Source organism: Triticum aestivum, chromosome 2B (genome assembly GCF_018294505.1).
Source record: "Triticum aestivum cultivar Chinese Spring chromosome 2B, IWGSC CS RefSeq v2.1, whole genome shotgun sequence".
NCBI classification, from domain to species: Eukaryota; Viridiplantae; Streptophyta; class Magnoliopsida; order Poales; family Poaceae; genus Triticum; species Triticum aestivum.
Window position 1 is genome coordinate 338,528,511 of NC_057798.1, and position 20,092 is coordinate 338,548,602.

Sequence of the window (20,092 nt, forward strand, 5' to 3'; positions counted from 1 at the left end):
AAATGAAATGATAGAGATGACACTCGCTCTATTTTAACTGTATTATTACTTCATTTTATCAGTGACACTAGGGTCGAGCAGGTGGCAAACGAGGTGTACCGTGCGTCGCAAGGATGGAGGCCGGGGGTGCTTAGACTGGGATGCTGAAGCTGGCTCTTTCAGTCACCAACATGGATGATTCAATTCATGGGACCTTTTGGTGCAGTTCACCTAAAATGAAGCAATGTCCCGTGAGCTAGCAGCTTCTTCTTCAAAATTTTTAAGAAAAGGGCTCCAGCCCCGGTTCCATTTCCATCAGAAAACGAAACCCACAGAGCTTCTTCTTCATTAGTTGCAATAAAATTGAGCAACATCAAGGTTGGTTGTGAAGCTCCTGGAATGCTCAACTATAATTTGGATATCATTTGTGCAGTTCAACTAAGATCGAGCGTGAAATGTATATCTCTGTTTGCACAAAAAAGGTGGAAAGGAGGGTGACTAACAAGTAACAAGTGATGAAACATGCATCAAATGAAAAGAAGCATGTTCCTTATCTGAATGGCAATCCTACAAGGACAGTAGCAATTTCAAAAGCAGTGGCATTGCTAGATATTAGTGTGGGCATCAGGATTAACTATGACAACCGTTAAATACGACATTACTTTGGGCACGGGAGAGTAGGCGGACCAGGACAGTTGCATTTCTAACGAAAAGAACCAACTTATCTTAATGGGAAATTTTAGCAGGACATGTAAAGAAGTGCCATTGATTCATATTACTGGAGGCATTACATTGAAAACAACATTGGTTTAACGTGTCCTTACTTTTAACAGTGCGACTGCTACATTTTACCAGTGGCATTACATAAGAGTGGCTCGGGGCAACAAACATCAGAACAGGATATCTGGGTTGGTCCCATTTTTGTTCGGTATAGCCACCTTATACTGTGTGAGGCTAGCAAATCTAGTGCTGGACTTACTCTGTTGACTTGTCCCCCAGTCCCCACTTTCTTTCCTTTTTCAACCAATAGATCGGGTTTATATTGAGTTTGTACTGCGTTTCCCTTTATTTCCCTATTAGACCTAGAGACCAGTTGGATAGCCAGTCTCTGCTACTTTTCGCCCCCATTATTTCCTCTTTCGACCAAGTCCTAGATTCAGGTAACAAATCCTCCCCCACCCCCACCCCCTTTCTTCCTTGTTTGAACCAAGTAGTACTAGATTCGAGTGCATGAACTAGTTTTACCTCTTAAACGTAAAAAAATTAGGTGGTTTTCGAACAGCCGATCGATCCTATCTACGAGGGGGCCTGAGAAATAGTAAAAGTTACAAATGCAGCGACGTCAGGAGCTCGGGAAGTAGAGAAAGGCCGGTTTCGAAGGAAGTTATACCTGATGGTCGCCGGGATGTCGCTAGGTGGGCGGCGGGAGGCCGGATCTGCCCACACTACGGCAGCGAGGAAGAAGGGGTCGGAGGCCCTCCCTCGCCAGCGGTGCTTGGGAGAGAACGGCAAGGCAGGCTGATCGGGACGCGCCCAGCAGTGGGTAAGAGCCGTCGCTGAGGACGACCGCGTGAACGTTGCACCTTCTCACCTTCCCCGGCGGAGAGGATCCGGCTGGATCTGTGACCAGCGGTGAGCAGAGAGAGAGAGAGGTGTGGCCACCGCTGTCGTGTTTAGATCTGGAGAGGCCGAGACGGTGTGAAGAGAGCAACACTAGCAAGCAAGCGCGGAGGCTCCTGCCTATATAGTGGAGTAGTACTTAGTTTTCTTTTGTCTACCGGAGCCGGCTTGACCTCGTCAATGACTGTCGAGAAGTCTTCATGCACGTGGCCCGGAGGCGCAGTTGTCGTCATTTTGATCTGAAGCGCCGGATTATAACATATAACACGAAAAAATGCCACATGACAAGAAATCATAACCTCACTGCCCAAAGGAGACAACATGAATCCCGACGGACAAACTAGACGAGGAACAAAGCTCAAATTAAAGATAAACTCGTAGAAAAGGGGTCCGTCGATAGATGTCCTAATTAACATAGCCGGCTTGACCTAGATGGCAGCCGAGTAGTCACTGTTCGTGCATGTGCCCCCAATGACTAGCCCAACTCAGTTGTCGCTGTTTAACCCTCGCAGTGATCCGAAGCACATGACACATAATTTTGCGAGATGACAAGAAACCTTTTTTTAGATTTCTCACCACAACTACAACCATGTACAACACAGCCTGCACGATATGTAGACGATAGCCAATCCAGGCGTGTCTGCTGGAGTCTGGTCACATGCATGGACGAACTGATCTTCCGTGTCTTGCAGGGATCGTCCAGGCACCAACGTAGTACAACACTTCTCTAGTACTATCGCTCGTCTCCCTCTTCTATTAAGTCACCCGACTTGCGGGGCCGGGGAGTGTGCCTATGGTCGGTTCTCAATTGCCGTCCCACATGTGTGTGCGAACGCAATATGACGCGCTTCCATTCGGAGAGCAGCGTGCCAGACCGACCGACCGTCTGGGGTGCGACGCGAACGCGACGTGCGTGCTGTATACTCCGTACATGTGTACCGCCGTTTTCTAGACGCTTTGCTCCATGGCGTGGGTGCAATCCATGGATACAAAATTAGTATACTGTATACTATTTAAAAGTCGAGGGCGGGGCTTTTCCTGCCCGGTAGGCGGCGGGACAGTTCCGCCTAGTCGGTTCGACAGAGACGCGAGAAGACGAGGGAGTAGGCTGCTGCAAACGTAGGGCTGTGTGATTTGACAGCGAGTTACTGCTGGACAGGTGGGGCCCCGTGATTTGACTTGCCATTATAATTTTAACTGCGGCGCTACGACCGGCGTGAGTCTCCCGATTCCTGACCACCTCCATACAGGTGCCTCTCCCAATGCTCCACCATGTAGTAGTAGAGGCTGGCTCTTGCATGAGAGCCCACTTCTCCACTTTTTCCTTGCCTCTCTTTCCTCCACATATGCAAAAATGCCATGTAAAGCGCACCCTCCGTCTAGGTGTGTAAGTCATCTTACGAAAATCAAATAATCCCAAAACACTTAGGCGCGGTGCATTAACTTCTAACTCGTTTCTTGTTTCTTGACATGTCAACCAATAAAAGATAAAGGGTGTGCATGCTTTTAATGACTTGAGACTATCAAACACGACATGCAGTGGTTAGTTCATTGCATGCAATACTATTAATTAGCAAATAAACGTTAACGTTTCCCGTTTTCTCCTCCTCCTTGGTCACGGTGCACAGCCTAAGATGGTATTGTACTTACTTGCTCCTACAGGTGCTTAAGCTTGCCACATAGGCATAAAGTCTGATGTGGCAGGTTAATCAAGAAGAGAGAGACTAGTTTCGTGACCCAAGGAAGAAACGGTGCTAGGTGCGTGTACCTAGGTGAAAAGACAATTTTGAGTCTATAGCTAATTAAATGAAGCAAACTTAGCAACACCATTTCATTGGAAGAGGTCACTCCTTGGCAAATGCAATAAATACTAGTACTCCCTGTGTCCCATTATATAAGAACGTTTTTGACACTACACTAGCTAGTGTCAAAAACGTTCTTATATTATGGGACGGAGGGAGTACGAAGAAAGAGATAGAGAGGAGTAAAAAAATACACTTATAGCCAACCTTATAGCCAACCTTGTTGTAGTATGAGTGACTAAGTGATGACTATGTATGACATGCCAACATCAGATAGCCTAACGCACCATGTTAAATCTCCAAGGGCGCGACCACGCGAGCGACGCGACGGTCGTGGTAGGCGCGACCATGATACGGGCTGCTGGCAGCCCTTGGATCTGAGATCAAACGGTCGCATGCTAAGTTGCTGAAAATTTTAAGAATAACCCTCCAGGATAGGATATTCACCCATAGGTCTAGAATCACGCCATGCAACCGTTCGATCTCAGATCCAAGGGCTCTCGGAAGCCCGTATCATGGGAGAATGGAAAGCCACTACCCTGCCGTTCGCACGCTGGCAGTTCGCTCCTACTCTTTCCCGCACGTCCTTTAATACTACGGCGGTTCGCTCCTAGTCGTCCCGTCCATTCACATTACGGCAGTTCCACTAATCCTAACCCTCCTCCCAAATCCATGGCGTCCCAAATCTCCCCGATCGGCAGTGAGTACAAGGTTAGAACCATCACCGGCGATGAGTTCGACGTCATCTACACCCGTACTTCCGCGACGGTGAAAGGATGCCTTTCTCGCTTCAGACGCATGTTCGAAAACTCACATGATGAGTGGGTCGCTGGGCTAGATGTTGAGTACACCACAGTCCTGGGACGAGAGAAGGATCTAAAGGACGAAGAGAGGAAGAAGCCCGCCGTGATCCAGGTTTGCGTACATAACGTTTGCTTGGTCTACCACATATGCCATGCCGACGTTGAGTGCCAGGATTTTAAGAACTTCCTCGAGGACAAAACAGTCAAATTCGTTACTGTAGACTTTAAGAACGACAAAGAAGTCCTGCGTCGGATAGGCCTCGTTGTAGGCAACCCCTTCGACCTCCAGAAGAATTGGCTGGTGCCCTCTCGTCAGCCCTCAATGCTGACCCTGGCAGGAGCCATGGTTCATCCTTCGTACCGCAAACTGGAGAAACCTCATTACACGTTTCATCGTCATGCATGGCAGCGGAATGTGCTAGATATAGACCACATCCAGTACGCTGCAATGGATGGCTACCTTTGTTTCAATATCTACAAGGGTTGGATGAAGAGCAACAGCCAAGTTGGCGGTTCAAGCAAAGAAGTATCGGCCAAGAGGAAGAGGGACAAGGACGAAGTCGAGGACGTGGACGAGGACTCCGAGTAAGGTGGCAGTGTCGTTGCTCATGGCGGTTCTAAACTTCTAATGCAGTGTCTACCGGATTAGTTGCATAGTTTAATTTCAGGTGTGCTTAGTTTAATTTGAGGGGTGTGTTGTGCTGAGCCCCCAGCAGAACTATGTTATGTTTCTTCTCGTTACTTTAACTCTTCAGTATGTACATACTAGTACTAGTATTTCTTTAATAGAATTTAGCACCCCAATTAAGCACGTACTAGCTTTTTTAATAGTACTATATGCATAATTTGGCGACGAGCGCTCTCTATATGTACCACCTTTTTTTAAAATTTCAATTTTTGCTCCATGGCGCAATCCATCGATAGTGGAGTACTACTGTACAAAAGTATACATTTTTTAAAAGGCTAGCGTACTGTTCATCACATATATATATATAGCCAGTTAAATTCTCAACCTAGAACGACGTGCATGCCATGTAGTAAACCGATCCGGAGGAAGTATAGTAAAAATGAGGTGATTTTACCCAGCGATCGGCGGGGGAGCATGGCCTGTCATGCGGTCCCACGTGTCATGATGTACCAAGGCGATGCGCGTGTCCCTCTTGAGGCAGAAGCAATACTAGTACGTGGTTTGAGATGATGTCGAACCGAAGTGTGAAATAATGGTTGCTTCGTCCGTCTGGGAAGGTGCGGCATTGTGATTTGACGTCTCATTGCTCATTACTAACACTGGGCCGGTACGAGTGGGGTGCGTCCCCCCTGCTGTTCTGCACTGTTATTTCGTGCTTGACACGTCGACCCGGTTGCACATGAGATGACCCCCACATCCTTTGTCAAAATAAACAACACCCCGATCAATGCATTTCACTCTTCCGTGCAACGGACGGGCACCTTACTTGCTCCTACATGTGCTTAAGCTTGCCACATAGGCATAAAGTCTGATGTGGCAAGTTAATCAAGAAGAGAGAGACTAGTTTGGTGACCCAAGGAAGAAACGGTGCTAAGCGCGTGTACCTAGGTGAAAAGACAATTTTGAGTCTATAGCTAATTAAATGAAGCAAACTTAGCAACACCATTTCATTGGAAGAGGTCACTCCTTGGCAAATGCAATAAATACTAGTACTCCCTGTGTCCCATAATATAAGAACGTTTTTGGCACTACACTAGTGTCAAAAACGTTCTTATATTATGGGACGGAGGGAGTACGAAGAAAGAGATAGAGAGGAGTAAAAAAATACACTTATAGCCAACCTTATAGCCAACCTTGTTGTAGTATGAGTGACTAAGTGATGACTATGTATGACATGCCAACATCAGATAGCCTAACGCACCATGTTAAATCTCCAAGGGCGCGACCGCGCGAGCGACGCGACGGTCGTGGTAGGCGCGACCATGATACGGGCTGCTGGCAGCCCTTGGATCTGAGATCAAACGGTCGCATGCTAAGTTGCTGAAAATTTGCAGAATAACCCTCCAGGATAGGATATTCACCCATTGGTCTAGAATCACGCCATGCAACCGTTCGATCTCCGATCCAAGGGCTCTCGGAAGCCCGTATCATGGGAGAATGGAAAGCCACTACCCTGCCGTTCGCACGCTGGCAGTTCGCTCCTACTCGTCCCTGCACGTCCTTTAATACTACGGCGGTTCGCTCCTAGTCGTCCCGTCCATTCACATTACGGCAGTTCCACTAATCCTAACCCTCCTGCCAAATCCATGGCGTCCCAAATCTCCCCGATCGGCGGTGAGTACAAGGTTAGAACCATCACCGGCGATGAGTTCGACGTCATCTACACCCGTTCTTCCGCGACGGTGAAAGGATGCCTTTCTCGCTTCAGACGCATGTTCGAAGACTCACATGATGAGTGGGTCGCCGGGCTAGATGTTGAGTACACCACAGTCGTGGGACGAGAGAAGGATCTAAAGGACGAAGAGAGGAAGAAGCCCGCCGTGATCCAGGTTTGCGTGCATGACTTATGCTTGGTCTACCACATATGCCATGCCGACGTTGAGTGCCAGGATTTTAAGGACTTCCTCGAGAGCAACCTAGTCAAATTCGTTACTGTAGACTTTGGTAACGACAAAGAAGTCCTGCGTCGGATAGGCCTCGTTGTAGGCAACACCTTCGACCTCCAAAAGAATCGGCTGGTGTCCTCTCGTCAGCCTTCAATGCTGACCCTGGCAGGAGCCATGGTTCATCCTTCGTACGGTAAACTGGAGAAACCTCCATACACGTTTCATCGTCATGCATGGCAGCGGAATGTGCTAGATATAGACCACATCCAGTACGCTGCAATGGATGGCTACCTTTGTTTCAATATCTACAAGGGTTGGATGAAGAGCAACAGCCAAGTTGGCGGTTCAAGCAAAGAAGTATCGGCCAAGAGGAAGAGGGACAAGGACGAAGTCGAGGACGTGGACGAGGACTCCGAGTAAGGTGGCAGTGTCGTTGCTCATGGTGGTTCTAATGCAGTGTCTACCAGAATAGTTGCAAAGTTTAATTTCAGGTGTGCTTAATTTAATTTGAGGGGTGTGTTATGTTTCTTCTTGTTACTTTAACTCTTCAGTAAGTACATACTAGTATTTCTTACATTTCATCTTTTAGTTGGTATAGTACTACCACTCGTTTATTCACATTATATACGTACAATATATATGGCCAACATCATATAGCCAGCGGTTTAGTTGTCAAAGAATTTCATGGTCCTTAGTTTTGTCAAAGAATTAAAGGGTGCTTAGTTTTATTTGAGGGGTGGGTTGTGCTGGACACCATTATATGTGACTAGCCTTTCTAATAGTACTATATGCATAATTTGGCGACGAGCGCTCTCTATATGTACCACCTTTTTTTAATTTCAAGTTTTGCTCCATGGCGCAATCCGTCGATACTACTGCTGTACAAAAGTATACATTTTTAAAAGGCTAGAGGGTGGGGCAGTCTAGCTTGGTCAGTTTCACGAGAGGCGAGGGCCTTTGTGATTTGACGACTCATTACTGCTGGAAGGCGGGGCCTTGTGATTTGACTGCTCGTATAAATGCGCCGACGACCTGATCGAGGAGGAGCAAAGAACCGTGCGGTATACTCAAGTTTTCCACTGGAGTAGTACTGTGACGGAGGAGCACGAAACACGGCAGCCCAGTGCCATATGGCGATACAAAATGATCTAACTTGCTAGTCATCTCATTGTTAGCATTGTTCTATTCATTCCCTCAAAATACAAAAACCATTGTTCTATTCATGCCTCGCAAAGAACGTGACATGTGCGGCGAAACACCCGAAGCAAAAGATGAAACACAGCAGCAAAAGAAGAAGGAAGATTATCACCCCAAATGATCTAATTCGCCGCGGAGTCGTAACTGCTTCTTCATCGCCTCCACGACCTCCATCTCCTTGCGCGTCTCCTCCGCCATCTTCTTCATTCTGTCCATGACGCGGGATTTCTCGACGCGAGCCTTCATCATCTGTTCCACGGCCGCATTACGTACCTTGACAGCAGCCGGGTGCTCGATGCGGAGCTTCGCCAACTCCTCCTTCTGTTCCATGACGAGGGCCTGCAGCATCTTCATCGAGGAACTACTATTCTCATGCAGCTTCTTCCAGCCGGCGTTCTTCTCCTTCAACAGGTCGATCTCGTGGCAGAGCTTCGCCTTGTCCTCCTGAAGTCGCAGGATTTCGCCGGTCGCCTTCTTCTCCGAGGCAATGCTCTTCTTCAGCAGCATCACCAAGCCGGCGGTCAACTCCCCCTGCTGATTGAGCTCAGCGGGCATGTCGTCGAGGCTCTCCTTCAGCAACTCCGTCAAGCCTTGGATGAACTCCTTCTGCTTATTGAGGTGCTTATTGAGCTGATCGGGCATGCCGTCGAGGGATAACGACTCCAGCTCCGCCGGCTCGGCATGTTCGCCTCCGCGGCTAGGGCGCTCCTGGGAGCCATCGCCTGCCCGTGAGAGATCTTTCGAGGTCTCTGCGTGGCGGCGAGCCCTCTTTTTTTTTCCGCAGCCTTGGTTGCCGCTCCCTTGTTACGAGTAGTTCTCGACCTAGAGCTCTGCTCACCGGCCATGGCAACGACGGACGAAGAAGAAGCACTTATGAGGAGGAAAGGTAGAGTAATTTTCGGTTAGGTAGTTCCCCTTTTTATAACCTAAGTACTAGCACTAGTAGTACTAATACCTGCATAGTGGGAACACGTTCAGGTTTGGTACGTAGTACTAGTAGGTGTGAGCAGGCTTTCGAATGTGATGGGAACAAGGTAAAGATTAATTGATGGTTTTGGTTTCGAGGCCCGAAACGGCTCCCGATGAGTTTAGTGGAACATAAATTTCAAGTAGACTACACTGCTCAAATGCGTAAATATTATGTTAGACTAGCCACAGTGGGAGTAACTTCAACAGTAACATCGAGTCCAACTCAGCAAATTTGCTTATGTGGCAATGAGTTAATGAGGAGAGAGGTAGTTAAGTAACTTAGCTAGTTACTATAACATCACATGTCCCAATGCAATATGAGTCTATAACCTAATAAATGAAGCTTTGCATGTTACCACACTTATGTTACTACCCACTATGAAGCTAGTAACATAGTCTAGGGATTTGTGTATGTTACTAGTGCATGTTACTATGCATTGTGGCTAGTCTTACTGTCAAAAATTGGCACAAAATACGAAGGATACCAATGAAAGTACTACTAGCAACCCACGATTTAACTACTCGCATGCGCGCAGTGGAGTAATAATGTCTTTCTTCCGCCCTCACGTCCACTCAATTTGCATGCGCTGTATTAATTGACCATCAATGAAGTGAACGACTTTACACGCGTCAAATTATCACATGGGGTGGATCTTGGTACAAAATTGCGTCCGCCCGTGTACCCGCGTGTGCGTGCGAGGGAATGAGTGCGTGTGTGGCGTGCGTGCACATCTTCGCTTCGTGCATGTACCGCCAGTATGGCTCAGGGAGGACGAGTACATTCTTCTGGAACCAGCAGCACGTCACTGTGATCAATCCACGCAAGGAGGTCGCGACAACGCCTCCACATGTGCCACGTGGCTTGGCTTCATGAACTGTAAGAGAGACATTGTGTAGCGTGCCATTGGTATTCTAATTTACGTGTTTTGCACATACTCGAAGTACTAGTAATTTACACGTGCATTGCACGCATCAGATTTCGCAACCAAATTATGAATAAATACCACACTATAGCATGTAAGCTCTTAGTCATATATGCATGATGTAGCCCTTCGTTTAATTCTTATAGTTCATCTCATTCAAAATCAAATTAGTTTTTATAAAAAAGCTAAGAACGCGTGAATAGGAAAAACATGGGATTATAGTGGAATGTCGTATTGAATCCTACAGGATTGTACGAGTGTTTGATTGTGCATAGAAAAACGCAGAATTCTTTCAAAGAGGTTTGAGTGGATGGGATGTTTCCTATGAAATCTAGTGCAAATGAATCATATGAAAAAATTCCTATGGTTTACAATCCTACAAATCAAACAACCAAGATAGGAAAAATTCCTAATGATTAGAATCCTCCAAAACTCCTTTGAGAATCCTGTGAATCAAAGAAGCCCTTAATCTATTTTATGATTCATGGAATTGTGCGTTGTAAAGCATAAAGTAAAAACAAATAATGGCAATTCAACTAGAAAAAAAGTTTGGGCAGTTATGATACGGAAGATTCTAGAACAAAAGAGAACCACTGTTGTTTTGAGGTTTGTGCATTATGCTTAAGTTCAACCATGGAGTCTGCTAGATTGTACATGTGGCAAAATCCGGTGGGGGGCTAGAAGATGGTGCGAGGGGCCGAGTGGAGGGAGACTATGAAGGAATGCACAAGTGCGAGATCGATATTTAGAGAGAGGGGCGAACACGTGAGCTGTTGCACGCAGTGGCGGAGCCATGAAAAATAAATGAGCTAGGGGGCCAAGCATTGCTAATCCTTTACGAGGAGGGTCAATTCATGAAATTAAACCTTTTTTAGCAGCAATTGTCTAATGATCACATTCATATTAGCCTCAATATATAGTGATGTTAGGGGGGGCAGGGCCCTTACTGCCCCCTGTCTTCGCCATTGTGCACGCATCTGAGAGATGAAGCGGAAGGCATGTATGATGAGAGGGGGACGTTGGATATATAATTAATGTGGGTGTATTGGCTATTTATGTGAATCCTATATAGAGAGGTATAGATTGATCGATGTGGATGTGGGAGAGGTATAGATTGATCGATGTGGACGTGGGAAAGAGGGTGAGACCTCACTGGATATATCGATTGATCGGTTTGTGTGGAAAACTATGAAAGACCTAGCTATATACACACATACATAGAGGAACATCGATCGTTGCGCATGCACGCGTGAGAGATAAAGAATGCCCGGTATGAGGGAGAGGGGGATGTTTGTGGGTGTGTGCCTTCATGGGAGACCGGCCTAAAGAAAAAGATTACATGTGTGCGATAGATAATGCCGACTGGTAGTGTGTGTGCATGCATGCACGAGAGAAAGTTAGTGGTACAATTATAAAGAGAAGACTATTGTGTGGGTGTAAAAGAATAGATGAGGTCATAGACAATGTAAAGTTGAATTCAAATATTTGAATAAGAGATCCTGATGTTTGAAACCCATGCATGCATGAATATAACGGAGGTCTGCGCAGTGTGCTTTGGAAACGAGGATGTTGTAATGTATACACATTGAACAAGGTCAGACTGATTTGAATTTGAGATACCGATGGCAGACATCATTTGCCCATGTCGCCTCCGTGCATGTAATTGGAGATGATGGGCGGCTTTCGCATCGCATATCTATATCTATACCCCTATATATATTATATTATATATATTTTTATATTGTGAGCGGGTAACTTTAACTTTGAAAGATGGTCGTTGGATGAGGCGAATCCGAAGGTCCAAAGATGGCAAATTTGAGCACTATTGGCCGTTGGATATCATCTAGATTCCACCAGATTTCGCCACATGTATAATCTAGAAGACTCCATGGTTGAACTTAAGCATAATTCACAAACATCAAAACACAAGCACTTCTTATTTGTTCTAGAATCTTCCGTATCATAATTGCCCAAATGTTTTTCTACATGATTTGCCATTATTTGTTTTTACTTTATGTCTTACAACGCACAATTCCATGAATCTTAAAATAGATTAGCTTTCTTATAAAAACTAGATGATTTTGAATGAAATGAACTATAAGAATTAAACGAACATCTACATCATGCATATATGACTCAAAGCTTGCATGCTATAATGTGGTATTTATTCATAATTTGGTTGCCAAATCTCATGCGTGCAATGCACGTGTACCTTACTCTAGTCTAAATGGTGTTTGTGTGTGTTGTGCGTGTTGAGGTGCAAATTGTCTTTTTTTGGTACACGTTAAGCTTGTTCTTCCGAAATTTCAAGCCGCGCCTTGTTATGCCGAAAATTGAAGCTAGCGTCTCTGTCTATCGTGCTGCGAAACTCCCGCCTCTTCAACCCGCGCCTTGTTAGCCCGAAATATTTAAGATATATCTTTGTCTCGTTGTGCTCCGACAACTCCCTCCATCTCAACCCGCGCCTTGCTATTCCGAAATTACAACGCGCGCGAAAACTCCCACCTCCTGTGAAATCCCGACACGCGAAATGCCCGTGGTACCCCTGAACCGAAAGAACCGCCTCAAATCGGTGGGGGGTACTTTCGTAACTTACCCCACATTTCGGACAAGCGCGTCTCTAAGCCATGGTTCCCCACTGCCATCCCATCCGCCCACCCATTCGTACACCGAGGCCGCGAAAACCCGCGACGAAACCCCACACCCTGCTCCGTCCGCCACCCAGCCGGAGCTTCTTCCCCGACGACGTCGTCCACAGCAACACCTCGACGTCCCTCATCCACCGTACCGGATGAGGATCCGTCGTCGATCTCATCGTCCCGCCGGTTCAGCCACCCCGTCCTCCACCTCCAAGGAGCTGCCCCGACGTTCCCCTCGTCTTTCGCGCCACCTCCATTCCCACACCGCCGTCTTCACCTGCACCACCGGAAGAGCATCATCATCACCGTTTCCTCGGATGAAGCTGCGGCCTAATCGGCGCCACCAAAGAGGTTGTACACTAATCGCCGCATTTTCTTCTTGATTCGATCTCACGGTGCTGCCGGCGCTCGGTCCCGAGCCGACACGGCGCGACTCCATCCACGGCGGCGTCGCCGGCCAGTTCCTCCACGGCGTCGCTCCCTCGGCGGCGACGTCCACATCCGTAGGAGCTGCTGCTGCTTTAGCTCTCGCTCGCGCTGCTGCTCTGCTCTTGCTCTCGGTCCCCTGCCTGGTCTGCTCTTGCTATTGCTCTTGCTCGCGCTGCTGCTCTCGCTCTTGCTCTTGCTTGCGATGCTGCTCCGATTTGGCTACACTTCAGTCGACTGAATCGACTTTTGGGTCAGTCGAATTCCAAGGGGTGGGCTCGCCGGGGTGAAGGAAGAACCAGCCGCAGCGGGGAGGGGGGCTCGCCGGAGAGGTACCCCACTATCTATCTTAGGGTTAAGGATGGGGGCGGTGGTCGCCAGCGGTGGCGGGGCATTGGCGGGGCGGTGGCGTGGGGATCGTCGGAGAAAAAGCTCGGCACGGGGGGGGGGCCTAGAGGGATGGCCGGGGCGGCGGTGGATCGGCGGTGGGGAGTGTTTTCGGGGCGGGCGGGGCGGTGCACCGCCGGCCGCGGGCGGCGGGGGGCTGCTGTTTGGCCGGTGGTGGCTGGCGGCTCAGGGGGGTGGAGGTTGAAGATGAACCGCAGGCCCTTGATTTCGTATCCAACGGCTGCAAAATCGACTGACGTGTAACCTCACCTTGCTAGTGCGTTCAGTTTCGACAGCAAAATTCAGTTTCGACAGCAAAATTCAGTTTCGACAGTTAGGTTTAGTTTCGACAATTAAGTTCAGTGTCGACAGTTAAGTTCGGAGATGAGCGACTGATGTATTTTACATCTAGCACTTTGTGGTTATGTATTTTACGTCATGTATTGGAGAAGCTATTAGAATTCCAGTCAGGTTAACGTTGTTCGTTGTCTCTCTTGTCTTGCTTCAGCCTCGGCGTCGTACAACTCACGGGAGCTGCTCCAACGACGAAATCCTCCATCACAGCGGAGCGGTACCTCGGGCTCCATCTCCAGATGCCTAAGATCTTCTTCCCCTCCTCCGACAGCAAAGTCAGCCGGAGCATCCTCACCGGCCAACCCAATCACGCTGAGATCGACATGGCTTCGCCAAAGAGGTTGTACACTTGTTGCATCTCTTTTTTACTCTACATGTTATATATATTGTCCACTGAGCACTCGTAGTAACAGGAACTACGATTATTTTATCCTACTATATGACAAGCAGTGAGGTACCAGGCAACTTAGCTATCCGTGATGGACTCTCTTGAACGCCATCATTATTTATCTCTGCGCGTTTGAGCTGTGCATTTGTCGATGGGCCTGGGAGTTGAGCTAGTATGGCAGTGGCCTGGGTCCAAAGTAATAGAAGTAGCACAAAAACATTTTTTTAGTGTAGGATTTTCCTTGCTCAAGCCTGCCTACTAGAATCGCCAGTGCTTGAAAGGAAAAGTGAATGAAAAACATAGGAATTGGAAAGTTTCCTATGGTACTACTTTTCATGAATTTGGTGCAAAGGAATGGAGCAAAGGAAAACTGTAGGATTTGTTCCTTTAGTGTCTCCTTGAAAGAAAAATCATAGGAATTCTAATTTCCACTTCTCCTCCTTTTCATATTCCTATTCATCAAGCACAAGACTAAGAGATAGTTGCATAATAGCATTATAACCGTACATTTTCTTGTGGTTTGACTTAATCTCACCATGCTTTTTTGCATCCTGTGATCTTCCAATTGTTGTGAATCAAACACCCAGATTGGCAGAAATCCTGTGTTTTTAAATTCTCTGTTTTGCACGTGCATTCCTATCCTATTCCTGTCTATTTCCTATCCCTGCATTGTTAGAATCCTCAAATTCAAACAAGCCCTTACTCAATTACTTCTGTTACAGATATGTGTCAAAGAAAACCTTGTGTGGTTTGTCCTGCTCCTGCGGCGCTGTGTTCCACCCCAGCTCAGCTGCTCCAACGATGGAAGGGTTCACCACAGCAGGGATCCGCTCTCCAGACTGTCTTTCGCCGCCTCAGATCTTCTTCCCCACCACCGGTAGCCACGACAACTGCATTACCATCATCAACTGAGCAGATGACCTTGAGGACTACACGGGTCCGCAAGAGAGGTCGCACTCTTCCGTGTCTGCTTACGTTATGCGTCGCTTAATATGATGACATGCTACATTATCGTCGTGTTCACCTATTAGACTCCGAGTCAGGTCCAAACTAATGCTGAAACTTGAGTTTTTAAATGGTTGTGGGGTACATATTGGGGCAGCAATCAGTACTATCTGTCTACTATCTGGTTAATCTCCGGTGTCTACTATGAGTTTCATGTTGGGTGCAAACAAACATTAAAGGAGCCATTATCTGTATTTTTTAACTAAAGCTATTATCTGCCTGCTATCATTGGTTTTGGGTCTATCCACAGTTTGCTACCATCACTCTGGATTTGTGCATGCACTCCTTACATAATCTCACTATGTTTTATTCCTATGCATGCCAGTTATTGTACACAATGGAACTGATCATGTAGAGCAAAAGAGACGAGCCTTGCGTAGCAATAAAATTTCATGCAGACGTCGTTCCATGGTGGGCGCAAAGGCAGCCCCCCCTCCACCCATTTCGGATCGTAATCCAGAGGAAGATAACTGTTCTGAGGGGGATTCAGAAGGAGAAGACCACTCCTATTTACCCCATGAGGTCTTCGCTCTAACTTGGCATGCTGATGTTGGTAATATCATGCATATGGTGCCTTGCATTGCTTACTGTATACATTAAAGATGTCATCTGCTTAGTTTAGACATGCTTTGTGTCAATGCCATCTGTTTTGTTTCTTTATTGTATACGTGAATCATGCAATGCCATCTTGTCTAGCTAGGCATCATATATGTGAATTTTGCAATGCCACCCTGGTTAGCCAGTCATCTTATATGTGAATTATATCATGCCATCATTTTTTTATTATGTGTTAAATTTTTCAACAATTTTAGTACATTCAATTACTCTTCCTGTGCATCAGCCATTCGGCACGGTCATGGAAAAATCTGGAGTGGAAACAAGGTCTTCAGAGCAGACAATGCTATCTAACGAAGCGCATGTCTTGCTGGTTACCGATAGCTCCTCAGAGGAGGATTCAGAGATAGATGACTAGTCATATTTCCCCCCTGAGGTGCATGCCCTAACTTGGCAGGGTTATGTTACTCATATCGTGCGTATGGTATCTTGCATTGCTATGTCATTTGCTTAGTTTAGACATGCTTTGTGTGAATGCCACCTGTTTAGTGTCTAATTACCATATATGTGAATTATGCAATGCCATCTTGTTGCAAGACATTATATATGTGAATTATGCAATGTTATCTTGTTGCAAGGCATTATGTATGTGAATTATGCAATGCCATGCTGTTTAGGCAAGCGTCATATATGTGAATTATATCATGCCGTCCTTTTTTTGTATTTCTCATTGCTTTTGTCGACAATGTTTGTATATTCAACTGCTCTTCCTGTGCATCAGCCATTTGAATTGGTGATGGAGAAATCTGGAGTGAAAACAAGGTCTTCAGAGCAGACAATGCTACCTGCTGAAGCAGATATCTTGCTGGTTACAGATAGCTCTTCAGAGGAGGATTCAGAGGCAGATGACCAGTCCTATTATCCCCCTGAGGTGTATGCTCAAACTTGGCAGGGTTATATTACTCATATAATGCATATGTTGTATTGCAATGCTTATTTTTTACATCATATACACAATATTGAATGCCATCTCCTTAGTTGACACATCATATATGCAATTGCCCTCTGCTCACTTCCTTAGTATATAAATCATATATTTGAATTATGTCATGCCATGATGTTTACATAGACAGCATGTATCTGAATTATGGCATGCCAACCCATTTTCTAAAGACATAATATAGTTATATCATCTCATCCTGTTTACATAGTCATCATATTTTAAATTATGTCATTCTATCCGTGAATTATATCATGCCATCATGTTTCCATCGACGGCATGTTTGTGATTTATGGCATGCCAACCACTTTAATAGACACATCGTATAGTTATATCATGTCATCCTGTTTACATAGTCATCATATTTTGAAGTATGTCATTCTATCCTGTTTAGTTAGCCATCATACATGTGAAATTGTGTCATGCTATCCTGTTTAATTAGCCATCATATATGTGAAATTATGTCCTGCTATTCTGTTTGCTTAGACAACATAAATGTGAATTATTTCATGCCCTGTTTTCTTCCCTACTATCCATTGCACCTGTCTATCTTACAATGTCTGTACATTCAATTACTTTTCTTGTTTATCAGCCATTTCAATTGGAGGGAGTGATGGCAGTATCTGTGGGAGTAAAAACACGGTCTTCAGAAAAGATCGTGCTACCTGTCGATGCAGATAGAACCACGGTTGTACTTGCCCAAGAATCAGCCCCACCACACATAACCCACACTCATGCAGATTGTACCCCTACCCAGTTGGACAGAGAACCAGCTACACCCCTTCTAACCCCAACCCCAGCAGATAGACACCCAGTTCCCGTTGACACAGCACCGTCTCCACCACAGAGCACCCAAACACGAGCAGTTAGTAAGGCAACTGCAGTGCCCAAATCACGAGGACCACCACTCCGAACCCGAAGTCAACGCTTAAAGCAGAAGAAGAATTGTTCTCAGGTCAGGTTCCGTAGCTATGGTTCATACTACTTTGCTCTTGCATCACTGTATTTACTGATACCAACCAATTTCAAATTTGAAGGATGCAATTGAAACTCCAATGGCGCAACAGGTATGTTTTAAACCTGTTTCTTCAACGTGTTTGGCTGTTTGCTGTTGTAACTTGCTCTATGTTGATTTCAGTTTCAATTGAATAAACAGTTATGTTCTCATGCCATGCACATTACAAGTGTTGTTATTGCTGTGTAGTTTCCCACACTTATATTCTGTCTATGCTGCTTTGTCTTAAATAGATATGATTCGAACTGTATCTATCTTGATTTGGCAACATAAACTAGAATGATATAGACCATACAGTGACCATACTACATAGATATATGTTTGTTTCATGCTGTTATCCTGTCCACCTTACTACTGAACTGGTTTACCAAAATGAGTTTCATATACTACATTGTAAACCTGAGATGTGTTTGTTTGTTTCCCTTTTAGAACGCGGATAAAATATTGGAGAAGAGTACCCTGTTATGCAATGGTAAAGGAAGTAATGCAGATAAGGTTCAAGATAGTGAGACATCCCTGTTGGTCTCCAAGAAAGCTGATAAAAACTATATTGAGGACACTGAGACAACCCCAAAGTCCTGTCTTGATGTAGTGTTCGAGTTACTGGCTACCACTGCTGGCACCAGCTCTTCGAACTCGTTGCCTGAATCAGTTCGGCTTCTTGAGTCTCAACTTCAAGTTGAAAGACATCGATCAGATGTTATGCGACAGGAAGCCGAAGGACTGAGGAAGTCCCTGCAGAATTCAGATGCATACTTTCTGGTGCAACAGCAGGCGCTGGAGGACTTAAGCGCCAAACAAGAGAAAGTTAATAAGCTTGCTAAGCATCTTGCCAGCATTATGGGTACCCAGGATATTGTTTCTTGAGCTCTTCTGAAGTGGTTTCAGTTCTGGACTTGTTTTGCTGCGGCGTTTATATGCTGATGTGTTCCCTATATTTGCACTGGTGGCGAACTTTGATGCCCAGTGGATGTAATATGTGTAATAGCCGTGATAGCCTAGTGTAAGTTGCTTGCTTATTTATTTCCTTGTTGTCTTGTTTATTTGTTTGCTTGTAGTCAGTGCAGTTCTTTTTCTGCGGTTTGCTAGTGGCTGCAACAACCTATTTTTTAAAACTAGGCCACAATAACCATGGGCTAATATTTACTGTAGTGACACTGCACCTACGGGCCGTAGAAACAGTGGGCCTTCTACGGGCCGTATAAATAGTGGGCCTTCCACGGGCCGTAGAAACAATGGGCCTTCTACGGGCCGCAGAAACAATGGGCCTTCTACGGGCCGTATCATCAATGGGCCTTATACGGGCAGTGATCGATTGGCCAAACATGGGCCAATAACAGGCCGCATTTTGGCCGTAAACGGGCTAGAGTTGGAATCGTCCGTTCATGGGCCGACCATAACGGGCCATCGTTAATAGGCCGTATTTCATGACGCTATGAAAATGGCCCAACGTGTTAACGGACCACAAACGGGCCGACTGTAACCATGGGCTGAATTTGGCCCATAAGCAGAAAATGACAGTAACGGGCCGTAAGTAAACGAATGCTGGAAATGAGCCCAAGAATAAATGGGCTCTGAGAAGGCCGAAAGATAACATGGGCTGGAAACGGCCCAACGGAATAACGGGCCCTTAATGGGTATAAAGTGATACACTGTTCATTACGGGCCAGTTTCACCACGGGCCGTTAATGGGTGTAAAGTAATACACTGTTCATTACGGGCCAGTTTCACCACGGGCCGTTAATAGGCCAAGAGTTACATAGGGCCTCATATGGGCCGAAAGACGTCATGGGCCATACATGGGCCAGAAGTGAAAACGGGCTGGAATCATATTGGGTGGCCCAGATGACGCTACTGGGCCTAATTCGGATAGGGCGTAACGGGCCTTGGGTTAGCGGGCTGTAAATGGGCTATATGCGAACAGGCCGTTAACAGGCTTTACATGGGCCGGCCCGCCACCTTTTGACCAAGTCAAATGGGCCGGCCTTTTCACAGGAATGGGCCTCTGTTGGGCCGTGCCACGTGTCCACGTATCATAGGCGCCTTTTGTCCAATGAGTGGATGACATCTGTCCCAACGGTGAGCCGACACGTGTCTCCTCCAGCCAATGATGATTTTACACGTGGAAGATCCCCATTGGTCGGGGCTATTAACGGGTTATCGGATCCAAAACTCGACCCGATAGCTTAACGGTGTTCCGTTATGCTGGATGCCACGTGTCGGTCACCCTTGACGAAAGCACTTCTGTGATGCGCGATTTATCGTCATGGAAGTGGACACTTCCGTGATGATAATTTTGGTAATGTCATTGAACACTTCTACGACAGCACAGGTATGACTATCTTGATTCTGTCATAAATTTGTCATGGATGTACATGCATGACAAAAAATGCGACCTACTGTGACAAACACGTATCATCACAGAAGTGTATTTTTTTGTAGTGAACATTGGAACA